The 22,762-nt window shown below is 37.8% G+C and overlaps 1 protein-coding gene across 9 annotated transcripts in view; it reads right to left on the bottom strand.

Moving 5' to 3' along the window:
- UBE3A (ubiquitin protein ligase E3A) overlaps positions 1 to 21,327 on the bottom strand; it is a 91,602-nt gene extending 70,275 nt beyond the window's left edge. For 7 of the 9 annotated variants that reach the window (XM_059912634.1, XM_059912637.1, XM_059912633.1 and 4 more), the window contains exon 1: positions 20,713 to 21,327. The gene's annotated coding sequence lies outside the window, so the exon portion shown is untranslated. Of the gene's footprint in view, positions 1 to 4,276; positions 4,327 to 18,228; positions 18,289 to 20,712 lie in introns of all 9 variants that reach the window. The other 2 variants (XM_059912630.1, XM_059912632.1) reach the window with 2 other exon arrangements.
- Between the last annotated feature and the right edge of the window lie 1,435 nt (positions 21,328 to 22,762).

Here is a 22,762-nt window from a genome sequence, read left to right as displayed (position 1 = left end):
ACAACAGACTATAACAATGTTCAGTATCCAATAGGAAAGTACTAAATATGTAAGCAGGAAAAGACGGCCCATAACCAACAGAAAAACCAATCAATAGACCCTGAAATGAAAGAATTGATAGAATCAGTAGACAAGAACTTTTAAATAGCTATTATAAATACGTTCAAGGATTCAAAGGAATACATGAAAACAAATCAAATGGAACGTCTAGAAATACAAAAAGTAAATAAATATATACATATTTATATAAATATATAAAATATCTGAAAGTATTTGACCCTGCAGGGGAAAAAAAAAGGACAGTGAAATACAAGACAAAGTAAACTAAAGCACAGAGAGACCAAAAAAAACTAAAAATGTTAATGACCTGAAGATAATATCAAATAGTCTAACATTATACATGTAACCAGAGTAACCCTGGAAAAAAGAGTGTAGAGGAAGAGAGCTAACTTTAAAAAAATACATGTGAAGAAATAATGATTGACACTTTTCCGAATTTGATGAAAACATAAACACAGACCAAAAAAACAAAACCAAAAACTCAATAAATCCTAAGCAGGATAATCACAAAGAAAACCAGCAATGAAGAGAAAATCTTAAAGAAAAGCCAGAGGTAAATAAAAAGACTTTAAGTACAGAGGAAGAAAGATAAGTATAACCACAGACTTCTCATCAGAAACAAATGCTGAAAAAAAAATGTCAACCTAGAGTTATATATCAAGTGATAAATATCCTTCAAAATATGAAGATAAACCTCTATACATCTACCAGAATGGCTACGTCAAAAAGACTGACAGTCCCGAATGCTGACAAGAATGCAGAACAACTGGAAACTCTCATATAATTGCTGGTAAGAGTATAAAACAAAACAACCAATTTGGGGAAAAGATCTGGCAACTATCTTATAACCCAAACTGCACTCCTAGGTATTTACCCAAGAGCAAAGAAACCAAATATATCTACACAAAGTCTTTCACACAACTGTTCACTGAAGGCTTTTCACAACAGCTAGAAACTGAAAATAGCCCAGGTGTCCCTCAAGAGAAGAATGTAGTTACAAACTACTGACACATGCAGTACCATAGATGAATTTCATAAACATTATGCTAAGGGAAACCTTATACAAATAAGTACCATGATTTATATTTATATGGAATTCTAGAGCAAGCTAAACTAATCTATGTTAAAGTGATCAGAACAATGATTGACTTGGGGGTGTGGGTAATGTGGGGACAGGAAATGGCTAGGAAGGGGTACAGGTTCCATAACTTGATAGGACTTTGTGTTGCAAAGATGTAAGCATTTGTCAACACACATGGAATGGTATATGTGACAGACTGTATTTTCTAAAGATGGCCACCCACAATATAATCCATCCCACATGCTCTTCTTACAAGGTTAACATTGGCATTCTCCCATCAGCTGGTGGGGGGGTCTATGTGCCTTCTCCTTGAATTTGAGCAGCCTCGGTGACTTTCAATCAATAAAGTATGGTGGAAGTCTGTGCTCTTTTATAAGCTAGACTTTTGATGCTAAGTTATAAAAATGCCATGCACTTCTGCCTTGGTCTCTTGAGATACTCACTCTTGGAACGCAGCCACTCTACAGTATTGAAGCCAGCCACTTGGCAATGAAGTCAAGCAACCATATACAAAAGCAACATCTAAGTGTTCTAGACCAGAGCTCCAGTTGAAGTCCTGACAGCCAGCATCAATATCCAGATGTGTGAGCAAGCCTTTAGATGATAACAGCCTCGACTTATCAGGTTACCTCAGTTATCAAACAACTCCAGCTGACATGTTTGAAGTCAAGACAAGCTATCCTTGCCAGTCTCTGCCAAAAGTACAGATTCATAAGCAAAATAAATGACTGCTGATGTTTGGGGTACACTAAGTTTGGAGTGATCTGTTAGGGAGCAATAGATAACCAGAACAATATACTAAATTCAGTTAACAATACTAAATTTCTAAGTTTTAGTTGACTATATATGAAGTTAAGGATGAGATATTCTAACATCTACAACTTACTTTGAAAAACATCAAAAATAGTAAGACAAATTAATAGATGGATAGATATAAGACAGTAAATACAGTAAAATGTTAATTGTGGAATTACATTCTACAATTATTTCACATCCATGTAAGTCTGAAAATTTTCCTAATAAAATGTTGAAGAGTGAAATAAAGGCATTTTCATATAAATAGAAGCTGAAATGCTTTTTTGGCCAATAGACTTGGTGCTTTAGAAATTTTTTAATTCTTCAAGTAGAAGGAAAACAACACCACATAGAAACTTAGGTCCATGAAAAAAGTCTACACAAATCTACACAAAGGAAAAGAAATGAAAATGGAAAATATGGGCAAAACATCAAAGAATGCTGCTTTCGTTTTTAAATTTCTTTATAAAACAATTGACTGTTTAAAGAAATAATCAGAAATTCTATTGGGGAATTAATGGAAGACTACAATGGCAAAAAGGTAAACGAATTTATAATGTATTAGAATTCTTACATTATACTCTAAGAGGTCTAATTTTGAAGGCAGACTGAGATAAACTAAGGTGCATACTGTAAATACTAGTGCAACCACTGGAAAAAAAACAGAGGTAGGTATAAGCTAATAGTGGAGATAAAACAGACTTCCGAAAAAATGCTCAATCCAAAACAAAGCAGGAAAGGAAGAAAAAAAAGTAGTATAGATTGTACAACTAGAAAACAAATAGTAACCTGGTAGTGTTACTATTGAAAATTACAATAAATATAAGTGGACTCAAATTAAAAAGCAGAGATTGTAAAAAATCAAAAAAATGCAACTATACACTATCTAAAAGACTTATTAAATATAATAGCATATAAGTTGAAAGTAAAGAGATAACAAAAGATATAATATGCAAACACGAATCATAAGAAAGGAGAAGTAGCTCTATTAATACCAGACAAAGCAGACTTTAGGACAAGAAACACTACCAAAGAACAGAGACATTTCTTAATGATAAGGAATCAATTCATCAAGGAGATCTTCCAGTCCTAAATGTGAATGCATCTAATAACAGAACTTGAGAATACATGAAGCATGGGGACTTCCCTGGTGGCGCAGTGGTTAAGAATCAGCCTGCCAGTGCAGGGGACATGGGTTTGATCCCTGGTCCGGGAAGATCCCACATGCCGTGGAGCAACTAAGCCCATGAGCCACAACTACTGAGCCTGAGCTCTAGAGCCCACGAGCCATGACTACTGAGCCTGCGTGCCACAACTACTGAAGCCTGCACGCCCCAGAGCCCGCACACCGCAACTACTGCATCCCGCACGCTCTAGGGGCCCACATACCGCAACTATGGAGCCCGTGTGCTGCAACTACTGAAGCCCGCCTAGAGCCCGTGCTCCGCAACAAGAGAAGCCACCGCGATGAGAAGCCCGCGTGCCACAAAGGGTAGCCCCCGCTCGCTGCGACTAGAGAAAGTCCACAGGCAGCAACAAAGACCCAACGCAGCCAAAAACTAAAAAGAATAAAGAAAATACATGGAAGCAAAAATGAAGAGAAGTGAAAGAAAAGATAGCAGGTTCACAATTATAGTTGAAGATTTCAACACTCCTCTCGTTAATTAATAAAGTATCCCCCCCCCAAAAAATCAGTAATGATACAGAATACATGCCTGTCTAAAAAAGGACCTGTATCCTGAAAAGAAAAAGAATGTGCAAAATATTTGGATACTCACAAAAAAAGGCATACATGTGACCAATTAACACATGAAAACATCAACATCATTAGTCATCACGCAAATGTAAATTAAAACCACAAAGACACTTCACACTCATTATCTGGCAATTATTTTTAAAAAATAAAAACAACATATTAGCAAGGTATTAGCAAAGACGTGGAGAAACTGGAACCCTTGTGGGAAGGTAAAACAGTACAGCTGCTATGGAAAATGGTACATTGGTTTTCAAAAAAGTTAAACACAGAATTACTATAAGACCCAGCAATTCCATTCCTAGATATATACCCCAAAGAACTGAAAGCAGGGACTTGAAGAGATCTATTTTTAACACCCATGTTCATAGCAGCACTATTCACAATAGCCAAAGGAAGGACAGAACTCAAGTCTCCATCAATGAAAGAATGATTAAACAAAATGTGGTATATACACACAATAGAATATTATTCAGCTTTAAAAAGGAAATTCTGAAATATAATGTAACATGGGTGAACCTTGAGGACATTATGCTAAGTGAAATAAGCCAAAAGCAAAAGGACAAACATCATATGATTCCACTTACGTGAGTACCTAGAACAGTCAAATTCGTAGAGTCAGAAAGTAGAACAGGGGCTGGAGGGAGGAGGAAGAAATTGAGGGGTTACTGTTTAATGGGGATGGAGTTTCAGTTTGAGATGATGAGTAAGTTTCAAAAATGGGTTAAGAATGATGGCTGCACAATGTGAGTGTACTTTATGCCACTGAACTGTACAGTTAAAATGGTTAAGATGGTAAATTTTATGTTATGCATATTATACTACAATTAAAGAAAAAGAAACTGCAGTGGGATACCACTACACACCCATGAGAAGATCTGCAATTTATTTGAGAGTATCAAATGCTGACAAGGATTTGGAAGAAATGGAACTCTCATACATTGCTGGTAAGAACGCAAAATGGTACAACCACTGGGAAAATAGTTCATCAGTTCCTTATAAATTTAAACATAAAACTACCGCATGGGGACTTCCCTGGTGGCCTAGTGATTAAGAATCTACCTGCCAATGCAGGGGACACGGGTTCAATCCCTGGTCCAGGAAGATCCTACATGCCGCGGAGCAAATAAGCCCATGCACCACAACTACGGAGCCTGCGCTCTAGAGCTCGTGAGCCACAACTACTGAGCTCGCATGCCACAACCACTGAAGCCCGTGCACCTAGAGCCAGTGCCCCGTAACGAGAAGCTACCACAACGAAAAGTAGCCCCCACTCGCCACAACTAGAGAAAGCCCGCGCACAGCAATGAAGACCCAACGCAGCCAAAAAAATAAATTAAATAAATGAATAAATAAATTTTAAAAATAAAAAAAGATAGGTGCACTTTACTGGATATATAAATTACTACTTCAATAAACACGATTTTTTTCTTAATTTATGAAAACAATATATAAAAAGATGGCATTTTAAATCAGTGGGGAAAGGATCCCTTAGGTGGTCTAGAGCAGGGGTCCCCAACCCCCGGACCGGTACTGGTCCGCAGCCTGTCAGGAACTGGCCACACAACAGGAGGTGAGCGGCAGGCGAGCAAGCAAAGAAGCTTCATCTGCAGCTCCCCATCGTTCACATTACCGCCTAAACCATCTGACCCACCTCCACCCCCTGTCCGTGGAAAAACTGTCTTCCACAAAACCGGTCCTTGGTGCCAAAAAGGTTGGGAACCGCTGGTCTAGAGAATTAGCTTCCCAAGTGGGGATATTTAAACATTAGAACTTAGAAAAGTTAGATATTTTCACACAACATCCAAATATATGCCAAATGCAATCCAAATCTAAACCTAAATCATACAATATTCAAAAAAATGCTGAATGTACTCAGATCTAAATCTATAAATCTAAACCTATAAAGTAACCTCATAGAAGTGCTAGAAAGTATGAGATTTCTGTATTATCTTTGTAAGCATGGTGAAACTCAGAAGCCAAAAATGACAGATAGATTTACCTATACCAAAAAATTTTAATTTCATGACTAGATACTATATAATAAACAATGAGGTAAACCAGCAGACCTATACAATGTGTTGGGAATGAAACTTGCTTAAAAAGATTTTTTTAAAGAGTAATTGGCAGTATCTATCAAATCTTTAAGCTGACATAGCCTCATGGTCTAACAGTCGTTTTATAGAAATCTACCTTACAGAAATAACATGTACCATTATTTGTAATATCAAAAATTGAAAACAACCTAAATTCCACAATAAAGAGTTCCAAAATATATTATGAACTCTGAGTTAGTTTCCTAGTTCAGTTCTAAAGACTGATAGAAGTCATAAGATTGATAGTCTTCTATCAAGTTTACTTCAGGACATATGTTCCACATCAAACATTCTTTTCTTTCTTGAGTTTTTTCTTTTGTTCCCCTTTCCACCAAGCTAATAGGGTAAAATTACCTGTAGTTATGTGGGCATGTGATACCATACATAGATTTAATGCAGTAATTAAAAAGTATTGTTCAACTCCATACTTTCAGTTGTTCTAGCCAAAACCTCAGTGTCATCTTTTACTTCTCCCTTTATTTCACACTTATATCTGACCTACTACCAAATCCTACAGACTATAATTTCAACACGTATCAATAATTCAGCCACTTCTCACCAACCTGATAGGCCTCACCTTGTCCAACTCACCATCATCACCTCCTATCTGTATTGTAATAGCCTGCCAACTGGTCTCTTGATTCTGCCCTTCTCTTTCAATCTACGACCAACATGGCAGCCAGAGTGATCGTGCTAAAACCTAAATCAGAACTTTCCACTCTGCTCAAAAACCTTCAATGGCTTCCCATCTCACTCAGAGGTAAACGTCAAACTCTTTATTATGACCAAATGATCTGTATCCTACATTCCCCTTCTGACTCGATTTCCATCATTTACTTTTCTACAGCCCCACAGGCCACCTCACTGTTCCTCAAACACATCAGGCACTCTCCCACTTCAGTGTTTCCTTATTCACTACACCCTTTGCCTGAAATACTCTTCCCCCAGTCATCCACATGTCTAGCTCTCGCATCTCCTTCAGTTCTTTACTCAAGTTATCATCTCAGTGAGGTTTTCTCTGGCCACACTATAATTTGCACTCAACCCCTGCACTCTCAAATACTTCATATCCCACTTCCCTTATTTTTCTCCTTAGAAGTACTATGCAACATATGATATATTCTACATATCTTGTTTTTGATGTTTATGATCTCTCTTTCCCTACTAAGTGTAAGTTCCGTGAAAACAGGAGTTTTGGTGGACTTTGTACACCGCTGTCTCCACTAGCACCTAGAAAAATGCCTATGACATAGTAGGTGCTCAATAAATATCTGCTAAATGAATGAGGTAGATGCACATGTAACCACTCACATGGAAAAGATTTCTATAACAAATAGTTAAGAGAGAAAAAAAACAAGTTGTACAGAATACAAGTTCAGGACAAAACTCTATGCACAAGCAATGAATAATCTGAAAATAAAATTAAGAAAAATTCCATAAGCAATAACATCAAAAAGAATGAATCTTAAGAATATATAACAAAATACATTTCTTTTGAACAGAAGTGTAAGACATGTACAACGAAAACTACAAAACACACAAAAAAATTAAAGACCTAAATAAACAGAAAGACATCCCATGTTCATGGATCAAAAGACATAATACTAAGGTAGCAATACTCCTCAAATAGACCTACAGATTCAACACACACCTTATCAAAATCCCACCTGCCCTTTTTGCAGAAATTGACAAGCTAACCCTAAAATTCACACAGAAATTCAAGGAACCCAGACAGCCAAAAAAAGAAGAGCCAAGTTTGAATATTCACATTTTCGAATTTCAAAACTTACTACAAATCTACAGTAACCAAGAATGTGTGTTAGTGGCTGAAGAACAGACATACAGATTAATGGAAGAGAACTGAGAGTCCAGAAATAAATTGTTACATTTATGGCCAATTGATTTTCAACAAGGGTAACAAGACAATTCAATGGGAAAGAATAGTCTTTTCAGCAAATGTTTCTGAGACAGCTGGATATCTATATGTAAAAATAATAAAGTTGGACCCCTACCTTACACAACACCATATGCAAAAATTAACTCAAAACAGATGACAAACATAAATGTAAGAGCTAAAACTACAATACTCTTAGAAGCAAACGGGTATAAATCTGTATGACTGGTCAGACAATGGTTTCTTATTGGGTTGGCCAAAAAGTTCATTCGGGTTTTTCCATAAGATGTATGGAAAAACCTGAACAAACTTTTTGGCCAACACAATAAATAACACCAACGACAACAAAAGAAAAACAAACAGGACTTCACCAAAATTTATAACTTGTGTGCCTCAGAGGAAACAATCATGAAAGTGAAAAAACAACCTTTTGGGGGGGAAATACTTGGAAATCATATATCTGATAAGAGACTTGTATCCAGAACATATAAAAACGCTTAAAAGCCAACAATAAAAAGAAAAATGACCCAATTTTAAAACAGCAAAGAATCTAAATAGATCTCTGAAGATGGACAATCAGGGCATGAAATGATGATCATTAGTCATTTAGCAAATGCAAATCAAAATCACAAAGATACCTTCACGTCCACAAGATGGCTAAAATAAAAGGAACAGACAATTGGTTTGGCAAGGAAATAATTAGAAAGAACCCTCATATACTGCTGATGTAACTGTAAAATACTGCAGCCACTTTGGAAAAAATGTTTGGCAGTTCCTCAAAATGTTAAACACAGTTAGCTAAGACCCAACAGTTTCACTCCTAGGTATTTACCCAAGAGAATGAAGATATATGTCCACACAAGAACTTATATATGAATGTTCATAACATGATTCATAATAACCAAAAAATGGAAACAATCCAAAGTTATCAACTGATTACTGAATAAACAGTATGTGTATACTCATACAATGTAATATGAACCTCCAAAATATCATTTAAGTAAAGGAAGACATACACAAAAGGACATATATTTTATGATTCCATTTATATGAAACGTCCAGAATAGGCAACCCATAAAGTAAGGAAGCAGATTAGTGGTTGCCAGTCTTCAGGGGCTGAAGAAGGAAAGAATGGTGAATGACTACTAACAGGTACAGGGTTTCTTTGGGGGATGATGAAAATGTTCTAAACTTATATAATGGTGATAGTTGCCAATTGAATATACTAAGACCCACTCTTAAGGGTGGAATTTATGGTATGTGAATTATATCTCAATAAAGCTGGAAATTATAAAAAGTGTATGGAATGATTTTTTATAAACCACCTCAAAAAAGAAAAAAATCACAAGTATCTGTACTTACACAGATGTATTTGTTTGGTATTCACCAGGTGTTCTTATGTTTTTCTACATTTAAATTGAACAACCGTTAAGTTTTGGAACTGGCTAAGAAAGGAAGAGGAAACTTTCACTTCTTTTTATACTTTAAAAATACGTATTTTTTTTCTGTATTTCCTTATTCTCAAAAATAATTAATTCTACACACCAATATTTGAGGGGAGGGGCAACCAACCACGACATATAAAGGCTCTCTGGAAATATGAAAGTTCCAGGATTTCTGGTTTTATGACTTACAGGAATAACCTAACATTTAAAATTGAGGCTGCGCCGGCAAATCTAGGTGTATGGTCAACAGGAGTAAAATTTTCGGATCACAATCACTGTGCGTTGGAAAAGAACAGAACTCTCTAATGTGACCCTTGGCCCTCCCCTCTCTCTGGGTTCTGTGAACATTTCCAAAAGTAAACAAACTATGCTATTTACCTGTTTGAAAAACTATAAAAGGTAAACTCATGATCTGCCAACATTAAAATGCTATCTTTCCCCAGTATTTACTTGTGTTTATTATGTGACTTACTAGCAGTGAGAAAATCTTATCTCAGTGTACATCCCAAGTGTCATCTATGAAAAGTCTTTAAAAATTCCAAATTACCAGAATTATTTCAATTTCCTGACTTTAATTATAAATCACTTATTGCAATCAACAATTCCATGATCTGAAAACAGAAGCAATGTGCCACACACATAGTCCCAATGACTTATTATTCTGAAATTTTCCTCTGGGTTCTTTCTGTACAATAGTTAAATTGAGTTCAATCTTACATAGAGCTTAACCTAAAATTAAACACAGAATTACATTAGCATTCAGTGCACACACAAAAAATATTTATAATGCAATATACTAAAATAACTAAAGGTAGGTGAGTTTTCCTAGAAATAATCCTGAACACTATTTTACATTTAATTTATTACATTTCATCTATCAAATGTAGCATCTAAACTCATAAAATCTGAATTAAGGACAAAAGACCATTAGCTTCTAATTTAACTTCAAAATGCTTTTAAAACTTCACAACATATAATTTTAAGTGAACTACACTGCATCTGTTAAAAGACAGAAAATTGTTTTTCTAAAGACCATCCATACTCGAAGGACGTAAATATTAAACATTGAGAACATTTAATTTTCTATTAATGTCTGGTAAAACACTAAAGTGTAGCCTAATTACAAATTTTCTTTTGAGCAGTTTATCAACTGGAGTAATATTTCTCTAACTGGAAAAAAAATGCAGTTCTTATCTATCAGTAAATGAACATTCATTCATCCAACACTCACAAATGCCTGAAACTGCACATGAAAAAAAATGAGATCGACATTTATTTTTCTCATTGAACCTTCAATTCAAAAGTAATTATTTAATGTCAGTTGAGCTAAGTACTTATTCAGGAAACACAGAATTCAATAACCATACCATACAAGAAAGCCCTAATACTAGTAAGTACAAAGAGATTCTAAAAGGAAGGCTTCCCTGAGTAATATTTAGGCTGAGCCCTACAGGATGGGTAAAATTTGTTGGCTAACTGTGTTCTAGGCAGACTGAAATGCACTGGGCAAAAGGTTTGCAACAAGGAGCCTGGATAGTTCAAAAAACTGAAAAAAGGCTAATATTGTTAGGTGGTTCTAAACAAAGGAGAGTGTGAATTAAATCTGAGGAAGCAGAGAGAATCCAGATCAGATGGGACCTTGTAGACCAATTAAGGATTCTGCATTTTATTCTAAAAGTCACAGAAAGCCAAAGAATAGTTTTAAAAAGAAAGTAACAAAGTTAGACTTGTATTTTTAAAAGTTCACTGGAAAAGACAGAATTGTTATTTGTTTATAATAATCTAAAAGAATTATAAACTAATAAAACTGATGGAGTTCACCCAAGTTAATGGATACAAAATTAACACCAGCAATGATCAAATGTAACAGAAAAAAGATCCTATTTACAGTGCAAAAAAATATGTATAGATCAAATATCTAGGAATAAATTTAACAAGGTATGTATAAAAGGAATTTAGGAAGAAAACTGTAAAATACAGACTAAATGGCAAGATAAACTATGTCAATTCTCAAGTTAATTTATGTATTCAATGCAATTCCAATTAATATCCCCAAAGAAACTTGATACACTGGTTTTAAATTATTATGGAAGAGTGAAAGTCTAAGAAGAATAAAAGTTCTGAAAATGAATAAAGGAGTAGGCTTTGACTCAGACTTCAAAGCTTAATATAAAGCTATTTGAAATAAAACAATGTAGTACCAATGTTTAAAAAAAAAAATTAAAAAATTAAAATCAAACCCAAGCATTTGGCAGATGATACAGGTGATATTTTAAAAAATTAATGGGGAAAAGATTCAATACTTAATGTTGGGACAACTTGTTTTTCATATTAAAAAAAATTTGATTCCTAACTCCCTCCCAGATGGACCTAAATGCAAAAAAATAAACAACAACAAAAACCTCTCAACTATTAGCAGACAATATTAAAGGGGGATTTCTTCAATAAAAAACAGAAATCATAAAAGAAAAGACTCATGAGCTTCACTTCAAAAATTGAGATATATCCCAAAAGAGAATATCACAATGAACAATAAGTAGGGTTTTATATTTTATTCTTATTCTGATAACTTTCCTGGCTGCATTATAAAGAATGTTGGGTGAGATGATCTCCAAGATCCTTTACAACATAAATGCTGCATAACACGGTGTCTCTTATTTTCTTTTAAACCATTTCTTTAATTTATGAAACATTTAAAACATACAGAAAATAATAAAATTCATATCCATACATCCACCACCCAGAATTAATAATCAAGGAAATGCTAAAATGAGAGTAATATTTTGCTAAAATTTCACACCCATCAAATTTGCAGAAGTTTTTAAATCTGACAATCTCAAGTATGGGCTAGGACGCTGGAAAAAGAAATGTCCGTACACTGCTGATAAAGTATATACTGACATAACCATTTTAGAGAAGAATTTAGCAACATCCAGTAAAGTTATTCACAATCTATTTCCCAGCAGTTTCACTTCCATGAATCTTCCCAAAGAAATACATGCACAAAGAAATGTGTCAACATGATCACTGCAGCATCGTTTATAACAGCGAAAAAGGAAACAACTCAAAATATCCATTAGTAGTGGGACACATTTATTTGATATATCGTACAATGGAGTACTATACAGCAGTTAAACCAAATAAACTAGAGCTACATGCATCAACATACATATCCCAAAAAAGTTTAAAAAAAAAAAAGCTGATGAAAGAGCTGTACAGTAACAATATCATTTTGTAAAAATTTTAAAACACAAAATCCAACATCATATATAGCATTTACAGATACAAGTACACATATAGAGTAAAAGTATAAACAAGGATACGAAATTCAAGAACCTCGGGATAGTTATTACCTTGGGTAAAGAGAGAAGGTAATAGGACTTGGGGGTGAGGTGGCTACAAGTGCATATGTAAGACTGCATCTGGTTCGCTGAGGATCAAAATTGGCATAATTTATAGTTCTGAGTGAGGGGTAAATGAGTACCTGCTACATTATTTACTCTGTTTTAAATGTTTTCTTTTTTAATTAAAATATATACAAATATTTTAAAAAGAAAAAAATGAGCATATACTATCCAAGCCGAAAATTACTTTGGAGATCATCTAATCCAACCTACTTCCTTTATAAAAGAACTAAGGAAAGATATCAGAATAAGAACACAAAATAAATACTATTGTAGTCAACGCCATTTTAAACACATACTATGTAGCTAAAAAAGCACTTAAGGGTATTAGACCTTGATCGCTGGAGAGAAAACCTTGGTAGGCTGAATAGTGATCAGCCCCAATTTCTCAAAATCTGGTGTCAGCTAGTAATATGGACTGGGCATGTGTGCGCACATGCGCGCGCACACACACACACACACACACACACACACTCTCCTAGGAGTGCCTTGTCAAATTCAGCACAGGAATAGGCAGTAAAGTTGGTCTCTGGCCCACTGTCCAGGCTGACCCCTAGTCCATCTTTACTTAAAATTACTTGAAGTTCTGAGGCCTAGAGGATTGTTCCTGATGATACTTCATTATATCCTGATCATAGTGCATTAGCCCACAGCAGATATCTAATAGTAGTCCTGAACTAACTAAAAAGTAGCTCATTCATCCAGTACTTATAAATAACTAAAACAGCACACAGAAAAAAAAGAGAGAGAGAGAGACAGCAAATATTTAGTGTTCACATAGCATCTTCAATCCAGGAGTAAATAAATTGTTTAATTTCAGCTGAGGTAAGTGACCTACCTATCAATATTTTACAACTGAGATCCATCTACTTTTAAGTTCACCCCTCCCTACCCTTCATCTACCCAAAACATGGAAGAGGAATTTTGAGGAGGAGGGAGGAGACTGACTCAGATACTGAGTTAAATGAAACTCTAAGATTTTACTTTTTAATTTTGAAGATAATATGAAATATAGTGCACTGGGTAATAATTAAATTTAAAGAAATAGATGTTTTTAAATGCAGAAATCTAGTTTTATGTATATGAAAGTCTAATGTTTGCTCAGCTTTTCTAATATATTATACTTAAGTGTTCTCATGTCAGCATTAAAGTCAACTTTTAAGAAGCAGTTCCACCTGTTTACAGGGCAGAAATAGAGACAGATGTAGAGAACAAACGTATGGACACCAAGGGGGGAAAGTGGCGGGGGCGGTGGTGGTGGTGGTGGGATGAATTGGGAGATTGGGATTGACATATATACACTAATATGTACAAAATAGATAACGGATAAGAACCTGCTGTATAAAAAGTAAAATAAAATTCAACAATTCAAAAAAAAAAAAAAAAAGCAGTTCCATTTTATCAAGGACAATGTACCCCTAATGTTAGCTACCAAACTTTATCCATTTAATTTTCTATTTTCTTTCTCTGTTCTTTAAACATGTTTGATATGTGTCCTAGTCCATTTAGGCTGCTTATATAACAAAATACCATAGACTGGATGGTGTATAAACAACAAAAATTTCTCACAGTTCTGGAGTCTAGGAATTCCAAAATCAAGGCACCGGCAGATGTGATGTCTGGCAAGAATCACCTTCCTGCTTCATAGATGGCCATCCTATGGCTAGATCCTCACATGGCAGAAGGGAGGGAGGAAACTCTTTGGGGTCTTTTAAAGGGCACTAATTCCATCATGAGGGCTCCATTCTCATGACCTAATCAACTCGCAAAGGCCCTACCATCTAATGCCATCACAATGGGGGGGTCAGGATTTCAACATATGAATTTGGGGGTTGGGGGGGGACATAAACATTCTATAACAATATGTTACAGACATAGCAAAATGTGTAAGAAATTGAGTATGAATGAAGCAGCTTAACTAATTAGGGAAGCTTTTCATTTCTTAGGAGCTCTAAATTTGGATTATCTTAAACAGCATAGTTTTCTATCACCAACATGGAATATGGCACATTATCAGCTCACTTCAGAAAACTAGAAAAAATGTTACCTAAATATTCTTTGTGTGAAATGGGATTTATCAATTAGTATACATGTCGCATACAATAGGTGTTCAAAAGACAGGTAGTTTTTAATTCTCAAAACAAAAACTTTATTTAGCAAAGGTAAATATTTAGTATCCTTATTCATGGCACACTGTAAGGTTATCAATATTGGCAAATACACACACAAGGCACAACAAATAGAATTCCTAAGAAAAAAGTACTAAAGTAATTAATAAGCTGGAAATAACCCAAATTTCTCCCTGTGACCCATTAGCTTTATATAGAAAACACTGCTGGGCATCTCATCCTTTCCCTTCCAAAAAACAGGATTATGCTTTACATATGATAAAAGATAGGAAAGTATTTGTTGTATCAAGAAATTCCTGTAGTGGTACCTGCAGTGCTAGAGCTATCATCTGAGAAGAAAATAAAGAACATCCCTTTTAGAAAGGGTGCTAAAGAGTGCAAGTGACAAAATGTGACATTTGTCCATACTGAGTGGTACATACACGGTTGTTATATAATTCTTTGTACTGTTTGTATATTTAATTTGGAAGGAAAACTCAGAATTTACGCTGCATCACAAAGAATATAAAAATAAATGAGTTAGCATATTGGCTACAACTCACAAGGGCAATTAATCCTAAGACTACTTTCTCACATTCAAGAAGGAGACTGCTGAAGTAGAAGTCTATTAGAAACTTGAAATGGATAAGCCATTCTTTTTGATACAAGGAGACAAAAGTCAACAAATGAAAAGAATATGTGTAAAGTACTGGTAGCATCTTCATTCAGCCCCTAGCTATGTAATTTGTGTGCAGCACTACTCGTCTCAAATGTGAAAAGGAACATTCTGAATTACTGCAAGTATGAAAAATGGGCACCTATTAAGACCTTAAAAAGAGCTACAAGACTGCATACCACAAAGAGACAGGTCAAAAAAAAAGTTTCATGTTTTATTTCTGTAACATAAAGGGATCTGTGCTTGACTAACCTCATCTGTTCCCAAAGGGTACAGAAGATCAACTTCTGGAACACAATGAACTGTTAAGAGTCACCACAGTAGTCTCCACACTGGCAAGCCAAGAGTTTCATTGAAAGATTTTTATCCTACTTGGGTTAAGTGTTCAGGGCTTGTACACCACCTCCTTGCTTTATTTGCAGCACAGATGTTGACTTTAATTAATGAAGTCTTACTTAGGATTCTCTTCCACAATCCACATATGACATCTTATATGAGATTCCGAAGATTTCCTAAAATTGAACTTCAGGAATAATTTTATCTAGTAAGGTTCTAAGTCTCCAAAACCTCTTTTCCTTTCAGGTCAACCTTATGATTCACTTGCCTTTATCACATTAACAGGAGAGGTCAAAAGTAAAGCAAATTACAGAAGTGATTTGACTTTGGACTAATAATACTGAATCACATCACTAACTATTAAGATCTACTGTTTATTTCAAATGTAGTTACCAAATATAAAATAAATTCACATACTAAGTATTTCCAAAAATAATATATCTATGGAAAGGTTAAAAATGTTAGTAGAGAAAAGCATGAAAATATACCAAGGTTCCAACCGTCTGTCCACCACTAACCAACCTGTTTTCTTGGGCAAGTCACTAAATCAGTTATAAGGTCACTTTATAGAGTACCATTAATTTACTTTTTCAAGAATGATCTCATTTGAAAATCATTCCTCAGAAACAAAGCAAGTATCGCCTTTACTTGACAGAAGGAACAGAACCAAGGCTTAGAAAGCTAAATGGCCTACTCATGCCCAGCTAGGAAGCTAGAGAAGAAGGATGAATCCACAATCTTCTGATACCAAAGTTAGTGCTTCTTCCTCCACATCAATGGTTCTCCATGGCTTTCGTTCACAGAACCTGTTGAGACTCTGAAGCACTTAAAATTTTACATATAATTTTAGGGCGTTCACAGTCACAAGGCTTAGAATCAAACAGTAATAACTGTCAGCTAAATCTCAGGTGCAAACAGCAGTAAAAAACAAAAAAAAAAAGTACTAGCCTTATTTCATTTTCAGATAGACCTTATACTTAATGATCTTTTTTTTTTTAACTTAGTATCCATAATGGTATTTATGTGTTAAAGATAACAGATAACTCAGATTAAAGCACTGTAAGTGACAATTTTGAGATTAAATGAAAATGAAAAGTTGGCAAAGAAATTTATCATGTATTTGTAAGTCATCTCATTAAAAAACTATTTATAGGGACTTCCCTGGTGGTCCAGTGGTTAAGACTCCGCACTTCCACTGCAGGGGGCATGGGTTCGATCCCTAGAACTAAGATCCCACATGCTGCGTGGTGCGGCCAAAAAAAAAAAAAGAAAAAAGAAAAAACTATTTATGTAGTATCTTTAAGTATTTCAAACATCTCATGTTTTGGACATAGGATATATGCTTGTAGATTAACACTATTTCCACTTACTGTAATTTTACTTTATTTTCTTTATTAGAAGAAAAAGCCCCACTTCCTCCAGTAACTGCTATAGTCAGAAAAGGCATCTTGTTGAAGGGTGCCTTCTACTAATATCATAGAAAACACTCACTTAACTGCAATAAGGTGGGTGGGCATTCTCAAAGCAAAGTAACACTCCTCCCAACAGGTAAGACAGAACATGTACCATTGTGTGCAGTCCTGACCTGGAGTCCAGAGGCTCAAAATGTGCCCTGGCTCTGCCACCTGGTGACTTTTAAGAAAACCATCTTAAAGCTCTGCACTTCAATTTCCTCATGTGTAAAACAGGAATAGCCCTACTCAAGACTCACAACTTCTGTGAATTTATAACCAGAAGACAGAATGATGACTGTCCCAGAAAAATACCAGAGTATTTACAGGCAACTTGCCAAAGTAAATTTATTTTTTTTATACGTATACATACACACAAACACTAACACACTATGTGCCAGATATTGGATGGAGGATTGGGACCAAGATATGAAGTATCTAACATGTGCCAGACAGTGTATAATGGAAGCAGTAAAACAATATTCTTTAGAACAGGAGCTGGGAGTAGGAGGTGTTGAGTCCACAGAACTGCCTGAGGAGTGGAAGGGCACCAGGAGAATGGGGTTCCATTATTTGACAGGGTTTCACAAAAAGTGTTATATGGAGAAAGTCACTAGACTATACACTTCCAAAAGACAGAGACATGAGTCTTGTCTTTATAGCCCCTACACCAAGCTCAGCTCAGAGTAGCCACAGTAGATACCTAATAAATGTTAGCTGATAACTAAGTCATCCATACTCTGGTAACACACTCTCTGGTAAACACCAGAAGTCCCTGTCCTTAAAAAGTGAGTTCAAAACCAGTAATCAAAATAACAATGTAAAGGATAATATGTTAGACTCCACTGTCTATACGGTGCTTTGAGAACATTCAGAAAAACTGGGTAGGAAGACTTCAAAGGATAATACTTATTAAGTGCCTATGTGTTACGCATTTCACATGCTTTAATCCTCACACCTCTGAGTTAGTCTCACCACCCCATTTTACAGATGACAAAACTTGCAGCTCGAGATTAAGTAACTTGCCAAGGGTCAGACAACCAGGGGTAAGCCAGAATTAAAAGCAGGATCTAACTCCAAAGCTATTTACGCTATACATACCATAATGTCTTTGGTTTTTATACTTTACCTTTACATTTGCAGTGGGGAGAGAGCAGGGACTGTCAAAATCAGCCAAAACTTTCTCGTCCTGAATCATCATGAAAAGAGCATCTAAAACTTTACCCAAGTATTTTACTTGAAAAATCACTTCTGAAAATTGGTCTTCACTCATAAAAATCATAAAACTAATTTTTCAACAGCTGCATATGTATACTTAATGTCATGTTTCTACATTTTGACCTATACAACTACAGGTCTAAACAAAAGGGCACAACATGACTGAAGAACATGATCAGTAATCATTTAAGAAAACAGACACTTACTTGTAAGTGTTTGGGCTGAAAAATTTAGGTATGATCCAGAGTTTTAGATTATTCCACTGACTGCATATTGAGAGAAACAGCAAATTATTCCAAATATTTTTTTAAGGGGAGAGGGGATTGTTTTTGGAGGGGAGAGAGGAGGAGTCATTTAGAAATGATCTATGGTTTAAGGAATAAAACATTAAATGTTATGTGTCAAAGACATTGTAGGTACCCAACAAATCTTGTTAAATGGACTGGGCAAGTGGGATGAGAATGTGTCTTCCTCTCGCTTCTGACTACTTACTTAAGAAGCTATTTTTTAAGCCATGAAAGAAAGTGTAAATTTAAGAGATATGAAATACAAGCAGCATGTAAAACCTGTGAAAAGGAATCAGAACATTGTAAACTGTGTAAACTCCTCAGTAACCCAGCAATGTCAGAAGATGGTGTACATGCTACTCAGCACATTAATGCTACTTAGTAAATACTGACACAATAAGACTTTCATGGTTTACATTCTAATTTTTTAATTTTTTTAAAATTGTTTTTGGTTTGCTATTTAAAGCATTCCTTTAGTGCCACAGGAGTTTAAGTTTTGTTTTTTTTTTAATATTTATTTATTTGGCTATGCCGGGTTACAGCTGCGGCATGCGGTCTCTTAGTTGTGGCATGCGGGATCTAGTGCCCTGACCAGGGGTCAAACCCCCGCCCCCTGCATTGTGAGCCCAGCGTCTTAACCAATGGACCACCAGGGAAGCCCTGAGATCATTATTTCTTCAAGCTACTTCTTGTTTCTGTTTTGTCATGATTAATAATTTCTTTAATGGGTTTCTGGTCATTCTTTGGACTTATCAGCACCGTCATTAATACTGTATTCATTTCATTAAAAATGTGATAAGCAGTTCAGATTTACAAGCAGGATCTAATTCCAAAGTTATTTCCACTTCTTTTTATCTTCCTAAACTCTAAACTTTTTTACATGGTTTACAAAATAATCTCTTAAGTAAGGGTACTTACTCGTCAGAGGTGTGAAATAAACACTTCTCAGCCCTCTTGTCCAAATCACTTGACAACATTTACTGGCTATCTCAAGGGTCTTTCACAGGTAACTTTTTAACAGTTGTACTTCTGAACTTTAGGTCATTTCCATTTCAATCCCCCTTCTCCCCCCTGCCCCCAGACAAAATTCTGGAGTAATCTGCTGCTTCTCTCAATATTGCAGATAGTGGAATGATCCGAAATTATGGGTCATACCTGTATTCCTTTCTGATTGATGGAGGGTAACTTTGGACTGTAAGCCCCATATGCTATTAGCTGACATTCTCGACGGCACCCTAGCCACTTAATAAATATAATAACAAACAGACTTCGTAATGTTTTTTTTAACATATCCATCGAACGTTTTAAAAAATTCGGAAACTAAATTATCTTTCAAGGATTCTAAGATTAACCAAACAGCGTCCATATTAAAATTATTTTTAACAATTTTATGGACCAAAACGTCTGTCGCATTAAATTCTGACTTTACCAACAAAATCCTCCACACCATGACGAGTCCTTTTCATTTTCTCAACTGGAAAAAAAAGGGCCAACTGTTTGCAGGTTTGCATTTAATAGTCTCCAGCAAACCCAGCAGCTCACGTTTAATTTCAGAATCGCCATGAGTAATCTGTGAACACAACCCTTGGGCTTGATTTACCACTTCACCCGCCCTCCCTCCCCACCAGTCCACCCCCAAAACCCCAACCCACCAAAGCACACATCTAAATATTTCTTCACCAAGAAGGCCAAAACCTGGAAAACCCCGAGGAAGAGTTCCCCTTGGAAGGAAAAGGCCAGCCCTTCCCAGCCTGAGGCCCAGGCCGGCTCTGCGAGCCCCGCTCCAAGAAGGGCCACCTCTCGACGGCCAGCACGCCCCGCCCCGGGCCCGCTCGTGTCCCCTCGGGCGACAAAACCCTCCCTCCCTGCGGCGCCCAGCCAGGACTGACAGTCACAGCAGGAGCAGCAGCAGCCGCTGCTAGCAGAGGCCTACTTCTGGCACCGGCCTCTCCAGACCGCGCGCGCCCCCAAACACTCGCCCCGGCGGGGGTGGGGGCGTCCCTACCCTCGCCGGAGCCTGCCCCGCAGGGGAACTTGGGCGGCCGAGGAGACGATGGGAGGTGCCACCCGGCCGCCCCGGCCCAGGCCCGGTCCTCAGCCACACTGACCTGTCGTCGCCCCCGCGCCTGGGCTGCGGCCCCCGCAGCAGGAGCCGCCTCACTGGTCGTCGCAGCCCTCGCCTGCCGCCTCCGCCCGCCACCGCCTCGTTCCCTTTCGCTGCCGCCACCGCCGGCGCTCATGCGGGACCCGCGCTTCCTTCTCCGGAGACCGAGACCGGGAAAGGAGGCGCAGAGGCCGCAGAAAACCCCGCGCTCGTCGCCAGCCGCCGCTCCGCCGTTGCCTGTCCGCACCGGGGGGCTACGGGGCCCGCCTGGCCGGGGCTAGGTGCGAGGTGGTCGGAGCACAGCCCCGAAGAGGAGCCGAGAGAGGCGCCGCCGCCCGCGGCCGTGAGCGCCGGGTCGGCAGAGGTGAAGCGCAAGTCGGCGCGGCGGCGGATGGCGGGCGCCCGAGCCGGCGGAAAGCTACGCGGAGGCGGGGTGCGCGAGCAAGAGAAGGGCGGTGTGTCGAGGTTCCGGCGAAGGGGAGTCAGGCTCTTTCGTCTCCTGCAGTCACCCCGAGCCCAGCGCCACCATCTTGGGAAAAACGCGGATCTCGCGGCCGCGGCGCAAGCGGGGAGGACGGCCTGGGCGGGCCGAGTATCCCGGCAGGCAGCGCGCGCCAGCCGGCCGGGCGAGGGCTCCAGGCCTGGACGCACGGACGCGGGGCGGGGCCGGTGTGCGCGCGGGAGGGCGCCGCGCTCTGCCCCGCCCTCCACCGCCGCCTCCGCTCCCCTTCAGCTTGCCGTCGTCGCCAGCGCAGGGGCTGTTGGGAAGGGGAAGTAGCTAGCGCCTCCTCGGAGTCCCACCAGGGTTGGTCGCCATATTGGCACTGGGAAGTGGGGGCGATGCCTCTTTTGAGCCACCGTGGTCTGTGGCCCGACAGAAAGCAGGCGGTACACTCCGGAAACCCCCTGGAGCCCTCTGGAGTGTTGGCGAGTCCCGTGGTCTACCCAACCGAGGAACGTGCCTGAACTTGGACGCTCCCGATTTTGTTGGGGAACGAATCGGCTCCGAAATTGCGCCAAGGGGGCTTTGATAACTGCCAGCCCCGCGGTCGGGCAGAACACTCCATATTCTAGGTCTCCGATCCCAACCCCTTTACGCCCTGAGCTGCTCTGTAAACATTGCAGAGGTAGCCCAAGAGTGCGGACCAGCTTTCAGGGGACCAAGGTCATATGCGTAGGACTTTTGCCAACACACGATGTGTCACTAGTTTACATGAAGGTGAAAGCCTGTCTCCTGCAATTTTGACCTTCAGTAGGTTGTCGATAAAGAGAACGTGGCCCCTTAGTTGACCCCAGCTGGATACAGGCTAATTCTGATCCGTATGACGACTGAATCCATTTAAAGCCGTGCGCCTTCATATTTAGCACCAAGGTCACCATCTTATTTAAAAGGATTTTTTTATGGCTCTGCAACACTTACTAGCAAATCTGTAATGGGGTCACTAACAATTCATATCCTTACGGTTTGTGGCTTTTGCTGATAAGTCCGTAGAATACCATATGAGATCCCATTCATTTAGTATTGAAACTTTTTATATCAACAATAATACATAGCAGTGAATTTAGCTGTCATTCTTAGAACATCTTTTTTATATAGTCATATATATATACTGCTTCCCAACTAAAAAAAATAAGCTAGTGGAATTTAAATTATTCTAGGACAACTGATGATAACAGTATTAAATCATGACCAATTTTAACTCAGTTCCTTATTCTTTTTTCATTTTCTTCCATTACAGATTCTCATTTGGAAACTTTGCAGTCATGTTTTATGGGAGAGATTAGTTAAAATCAGTCTCTTAAGGATTTATCTTTGCATATTTTCAAAATAGGCAAGTGTAAATCTTTAAAGACTTTATTAAAGTAAAATATTACTACAATATCTAGCATATGAAGAGTCTTTTAGCGATTCTACTTCCTCTTAAGTAAAAATTGTCTGAATAATTAAATGTAATTTTATTTTGTAATAACCTGGTATATCAAATGTGGCAGAAAACCATGAGTTCCAAGAAAATTAAAGACAAGAGAAATAAACCTCTTAATTAAATGTCAGT

Source organism: Balaenoptera ricei, chromosome 2 (assembly GCF_028023285.1).
Source record: "Balaenoptera ricei isolate mBalRic1 chromosome 2, mBalRic1.hap2, whole genome shotgun sequence".
Lineage (NCBI taxonomy): Eukaryota > Metazoa > Chordata > Mammalia > Artiodactyla > Balaenopteridae > Balaenoptera > Balaenoptera ricei.
The sequence above is the reverse complement of the archived record's forward strand: the minus strand, read 5'-3'. Positions and strand labels throughout refer to the sequence as shown.